This window comes from Arachis ipaensis, chromosome B01, assembly GCF_000816755.2.
Source record: "Arachis ipaensis cultivar K30076 chromosome B01, Araip1.1, whole genome shotgun sequence".
Lineage (NCBI taxonomy): Eukaryota > Viridiplantae > Streptophyta > Magnoliopsida > Fabales > Fabaceae > Arachis > Arachis ipaensis.
The window spans coordinates 128,044,467-128,051,105 of NC_029785.2; the positions used below are offsets into that span (position 1 = coordinate 128,044,467).

Below are 6,639 nucleotides of genomic sequence, written 5' to 3' on the forward strand. Positions count from 1 at the left end.
ATTAATTATTCTAAAATGTTAAACTTTGAATCTTTGATATTATCTCTATCTAATTAGTTAACATAAATATTCTTATCCATTGTATTTATTTTAGATAAAATATTGAATTAATTTTTTTCATTATTCGAATAGAGCATACATTTCTAATAATAATGATTTTATGTAAAGAGAAAAATTCAAGGGCTAACAGAATTTATTATTTTTAGCCTACACTTTTAGCTATTAGCCTAATTTCTTTAATCTAAAAATCCAACATCATACTTTTAATTCATACTTTAAAATATTAATAGTTAACAACAGGCTATTACGCTAGTACTCTATCATTCCTCTTATATGAATTATGATGTTTAATACTTTAATAATTCCGCTAGATAGACAACGAAAATTGTGAACAACGTGAACAAGTTGCACTCCCGGCCTACAAAAAGTGAAAAAAAAAAAAAGAAAAACAGTCCATCACAAATTACCCTCCCAAAAATCTAATTTTCACTTTTAGCACTTTAACCATCCACCTTCTGACCCTTTTACATTAGCACTACCATTCCCCAAATCCTGATCGCATTGTCGTTTCCTACCTCACCAGCCAATCTCAGCACTGCCGAGTTTTCTCCCCATCAAGCCGTCGGTGTTATGCCAACTTCCCTACTAGACGCATCTTTTCAACTGATTTACTGGGTGTATGGGTGATAATTCGGCAAATTTGATAGTTGTTACTTAAGAATTGAGGAGGATGTTCGTCTTGTCATGTATGCGGTTGGTTCTTTTATAAGAGAAGTGCATGTTTATTTGATTTAGTACCATTGCTCTATTACTTGAATTGATGGCTTCGGCATGCACATGCTCCGCATGTTTATTTTGTTATGTGCTTCGGATTTAATTTGGTTTAATTATGCTTGAATAGAAATTGGATTTGATTTGAGTCATTTAAGTTGGGTGCACAGGTAATATTTTGGTCAATGAGTTAGTTGTTACTGAAGTATTAAAGAGAATATTCATTTTACCTAATATGTGGATGGTTATTGCCCATCAAAAAGAGGATGTTTATTTGGATTATACCAATGGTCTTTGACTTGATTTCCTATGTAGTTTTGGAGTTAATTAAACAGTTAGTTTAAACTTAGTTTAATTGTTCCTTATTTTACATAATAAAATTAGTTTCAATAGTATGCATTTATTATATTTTTTTAATTAAAATGTATGGTTATTCTATTATTCGTTAAATATGTGAAACTTAACCCTTTGTTGGTTCTTAACAGATTATAAACCCACTTGATTTGTGTTGTTGATAGGGTAATATGCAGTTCACTGTTATTGACTTTTACTTTAACATAATTGTATTTGCTCCTTACGGCTATTTCCTTTGTTGACAGAAACTAGTAAAGACGCATTGTTCACTTTGTTACAAGAACAGTATGATAAGCCACTTGGAAAAAAATAATGCCGAAACAAAACTGGTGGAAATAGAAGCTATAGGATTCGGATTCCTGAATCCCGCACTAGCCTGTGAAGCAGGATATCATAGTTCAGCTAGCAAGGGACAACGACATCCGAACAAGCACAATGAAAATAGATGACGACAAAATTTGCATTAACGCCGAGTTAATTGGACGGGTTTTAGGCATTCCTTCTGGTGGTGAGTTTATCTTCCATATTAAGTAGCCTTTGCTGTGCCTAGTCGTTTGATTTTGATGTTTTTATCCTACCGGTAATATGTATTTGGATGTTTCAATAATGTAAGGCAACGACTTTCCCAAATTCAACAAAAAGAATATTGCCCATGTGGCTATCAAACGATAATTCCAAAGAGGAATGACCACCAAACTGCATGATTTCGTCTACAACTGCTTTATGGAAACCGAAGCAAACATGATGGATTTCAGACGATATTTTATCTTAATGGTCTTAAAAATGTTCCTGTGCCCAACAACTCAACAAACAATCTCGCCGTGGCACATACCCCTGATTTTGGATGTCTTAGACCCAAGTAGATTCAATTGGTCATTGAAGACTTTCAAGTGGTTGGAAAAGGCAATCGAAAAATATAAAGTTAAAAAGCATCAAACATGAGAGGGCTACCTGTTCGCCCTATTGGTATGTTGCATTATTAAACTACTAGTAGATGCAGCATACGATTCATATTACAAATCATGAATTGCGACCACCTTCTCTCTAGGTATTGTACTTCCAGCAACTAAAACATGATCCGCTCGATGACCGTCAAGAACTAGAGCCCTGGATCACTGCATGGACTGCCGCTGAACTCGAGAAGAAGGCAATTAATGTTCTTTCCGAGGTAGTAACTTAAACAAGTTATTCTTTATACTGTACTATGATACCTTGCTTCCACATGAATAGTATGATTTTTATAACTCGGACTTTTTTTTTCATATCTAATTTGGATGATTATTATCTGATACATTGGATCTTTAAAAATCAGGGATGCATCGCAGACAAAGCAGAAGAAGGTGAAGAACTTAAAGGCCGAGCACGTAAGACAAAAATAAAACCACATTCCAAAGAAGTACACTCAAAGAAGGCATAAAGAAAGATGAAAGATGAAAGGTTGTTTATGGAATTACGAACAAAAATTTAATAATTGGTTATTTTTGTCGAACAAAACTTATCTTATATGGGTATAACTTTAATTTTAATTTTTCATAGTCAGTTTTGTCAGCGTTCGAATCTTTCATGGTTAGAAATGGCTATTTACTCTTAGATAAAAGAAACACTTTATGCTTTTAAAGGAATTAGAATTGTAACATATGCAAAATGGACACAGGTAACAGATTGTTACAAATAACTTGCCTTTCAAAATCATATCCTCTAAGTTGCACTGGTGCTATTGATAATTTTGTGTTCCTTCTGCATGATCTGCCTTTAACAACGCACACCTTTCTCCTCGTAGCTTCCATTCTTTCCTGTGTTGTAAATATCTATCTGGGCACAAAACAGAAACAACCAATATATTAAAAAATGTAGATAAAATAAAGCAGAAGAAGATGAATCTAAATAAAAAAACATCGATTATAATGCAGAAATAAACCTCCAATTGATCCGTCTAAATAACATCCACCTATATCATAAAGACGAGCTAAAGAATGGAACCTATACACAATAAAATGTACTCATCACCTTAGGAGCTGCTGTCTATTTTTCTGATTGTTATCTGCATCTTTGTCTTGAGGGTGGTTTTGTTTTTCCATTTGTTGTGTGCGTCCTCGTCTTGAAGGTGGTTTTGTTGTGGTCTTACGGAGCTGCCTTCTCATAGATTCCTCCTTACTCTCTCTAGCATTAGTGCTTTCCTGTTCGAATACATCCAAAAATAAAAAAATAACCATGCAATTGTTTACGTAAGAATACTAAAATTGTAACCATACAAAATATCCAATGCATACTGAAACACAGAACCACTTTTACAATTAAGGAAACCTACACCAAACTATTAAATAATCTACTCACTTCAACCTAGCATCTTTCTCTTACTTAAAAGATAATGAATGGAACTTACATACATTTCAATAGGTACTTACTATGAGAGGCACTGAAGTTTTTCGTATCCTTTTTGAGTGTGCTTTTTTGAAATGTGGTTTTGTTGTCTTACGTGCTCGGTCGGCCCATAAGTTCTTCACCTTTTTTCGCTTTGTCTGTGATGCATCCTTGATTTTTAAAGATCCAATGTATCAGTTAATAATCATCCAAATTAGATATGAAAAAAGATGTCCGAGTTATAAAAATCTTACTATTCATGTGGAAGCAAGGTATCATAGTACAGTATAAAGAAGAACTCGTTTAAGTTAGTATCTCGAAAAGAACATTAGTTGCCTTCTCGAATTTAACGGAAATCCATGCAGTAATCCATGGCTATGATTCTTGACAGTCATCGAGAAAGCTATGTTTCAGTCCCTAGAAGTACAATACCAAAGAGAAGCTCACAAATTATGGTTTACAACATAATGGTATGCTGCATCTACTAGTAGTTTAATAATGTAACATACCAATAGCGCCAATATGCAGGCCTCACATGTTTGGTTCTTTTTAACTTTATATTTTTCGATTGCCTTTTTCCAACCACTTGAAAATCTTCAACGGTCAATTGAATCTACTTAGGTCCAAGACATCCTGGATCAGGGGTATGTGCCACGGCGAGATTTTTGTTGAGTTTTTTAGTACAGGAACATCTTTAAGACCACTAAGATGAAATGTTGTATAAACTTCATCCTGTCTGCTTCGATTTTCATAGAGCAACTGTAGACTAAATTGCGCAATTCGGTGGTTATTCTTTTCTGGAATTGTCCTTTGATGGCCACATGGACAGCATTCTATTTGTTGAATTCGGGGAAGTCGTCGCCTACATTATTGAAACATCCAAATACATACAATTACCAGTAGGATAGAAACATCGAAATCGAACGATTAGGCACAACAAAGGCTACTTAATATGGAAGATAAACTCACCACTAGAAGGAATGTCTAAAACCCACCCAATCAAGTTGGCGTTAATGCGAATGTTGCCGACATCTACTTTTAATGTACTTGTTCGGACATCGTAGGCCCTTTCTAGCTGAACCATAATATCCTATTTCACAGACCAGTGCGAGATTCGCTTCAAGAATCCGAATCCTGTAGCTTCTACTTCCACCAGCTTTGCTTCGGCATTTTTTACCAATTGGCTCATTATACTGTTCATGTAACAAGGTGAACAACGCGTCTCTACTAGTTTCTGTCAACAAAGAAAGTAGCCGTAAGAAGCAAGTATAATCATGTTGGAGTAGAAGCCAATAACAGTGAACTGCGTCTTACATTTTTTTTTTCATCTGACTAGACTTTTCAACAACAGAAATCAGGTGGGTTTATAATCTGTTAAGAACCAACAAAGGGTTAAGTTTCACACAATCTGAAACTTACAATCTAATTTACAATCTAATCTGAAAACAAGCATTTAACAAATAATAGAATAACCATACATTTTAATTAGAAAAATATAAGGAATGCATACTATTGAAACTAATTTAATTATGTAAAATCAGGAACAATTAAACTAAGTTTAAACTAACTATTTAATTAACTCCAAAACCACATAAGAAATCAAGCCAAAGACCATTGGTATAATCCGAATAAACATCCTCTTTTTGATGGGCAATAACCATCCACATATTAGGTAAAATGAACATTCTCCTTAGTTCTTCAGTAACAACCAACTCATTGACCAAAATATCACCTGTGCACCTGGTTTAAATGATTCAAATCAAACCAATTTCAATTCAAACATAATTAAACTAAATCAAATCCAAAGCACATAACAAAATAAACATGCGGAGCATGTACATGCTGAAGCCAGCAATTCAAGTAACAGAGCAATGGTACTAAATTAAATAAATATGCAATTCTCATATAAAAGAACCAACCACATACATGACAAAATGAACATCCTCCTCAATTCTTAAGTAACAACTATTAAATTTGCCGAACTATCACCCGTACATCCGATAAATCAGTTGAAACCATATATTCACGCATATAAAATAGTTTAAAAGAGGAATAAGCATCTGTTAGTTCAACAAATTTAAATAACATCTCATTCGAACATTCGTACATACTACCTAATCCTAGATTAATACCTAACATCAATTTAACCAAACTAAGATGAGAAACATATAGTATAGGGAAAAAAAATAAAAACTAAGCAAATTAGTAACAGTCACTTTTTTTTTCCAATTGAGACCAATTATTCAAATATCTAAAATGGTTTACAAGAAAAAGAAAATTCCACTAATTCAACTAAATCAAAGAACATCTAATCACTGTAACTATTACTTGAAGCCTAATACATAGCAAAAACATCCTCTAAAAAAATAAAACCCTAACTATCAATTAATCTTTTGCAGACCAATGGGTGAAGAAGCAAAGCAGCATGGTGGGATAAACCAATCTATAGTTCCTTCTGACAAAAAACATTAAAAAAAAAAACAGAAACACTATGAACTGAAGAACCTACACGTTACCTTGTCAATGATGTTGTTGCAGTTAATGGCGACGGCGGAATATAGACAGCGATGGGACCGACTCAGGGCTGGTGTACCGGCACCTTTGACATGCAACTTCTTCCCACTGCTCGATCTATGGCACCGATTGAAGGCAGCGGCGCAACTTCGAGCAGGGGTGCGGTGTCATGCATGGGATTGTGGAGGAGAGGGAGAGTGGGGATGGTGGCAGAGCATCAACGACGCGTCTGGTAGGGAAGTTGGCACAATACCGACAGCTTGATGGGGAGGAAACTCGACGGCACTGAGGCTGACTGGTGAATTAGGGAACGACAGCATCATTAGGGTTTAGAGAGTGGTAGTGCTGCGGTAAAAAAATTAGAAAGTGGATAATTAAAGTATAAAAAATGAAAATAGGAAGTCCAGCCTATTAGGCTGCGTTTGTTTTGTGTATATATTAAGACATAGACATTAAGAGTTAAGACATAGACACTTGAGACATAGACATAAAATATTTGTGTTTATGTATGCCGTTTGGATATGATAGACATGGTATTAGTATAATGTCTAATATTATGTTTGGTTTACATAGAATAAGACACTACATAATTAAAAGAAAAAAAGCTATTCAGATTCCATTTTTCTCAAATTGGTTCAA

At 34.4% G+C, this 6,639-nt stretch overlaps 1 protein-coding gene across 2 annotated transcripts in view; it reads right to left on the bottom strand.

Moving 5' to 3' along the window:
* Positions 2,828-6,639, bottom strand: part of LOC107637696 (putative F-box protein At5g41500) — a 9,524-nt gene continuing 5,712 nt past the window's right edge. Inside the window, exons 2-6 of one of the 2 annotated variants that reach the window (XR_001619477.2) lie at positions 6,003-6,295; positions 4,801-4,857; positions 4,456-4,720; positions 3,133-4,348; positions 2,828-2,933 (exon numbers count right to left, since the gene is read on the bottom strand). The gene's annotated coding sequence lies outside the window, so the exon portion shown is untranslated. Of the gene's footprint in view, positions 2,934-3,132; positions 4,349-4,455; positions 4,721-4,800; positions 4,858-6,002; positions 6,346-6,639 lie in introns of both variants that reach the window. The other variant, XR_001619478.2, reaches the window with a different exon arrangement.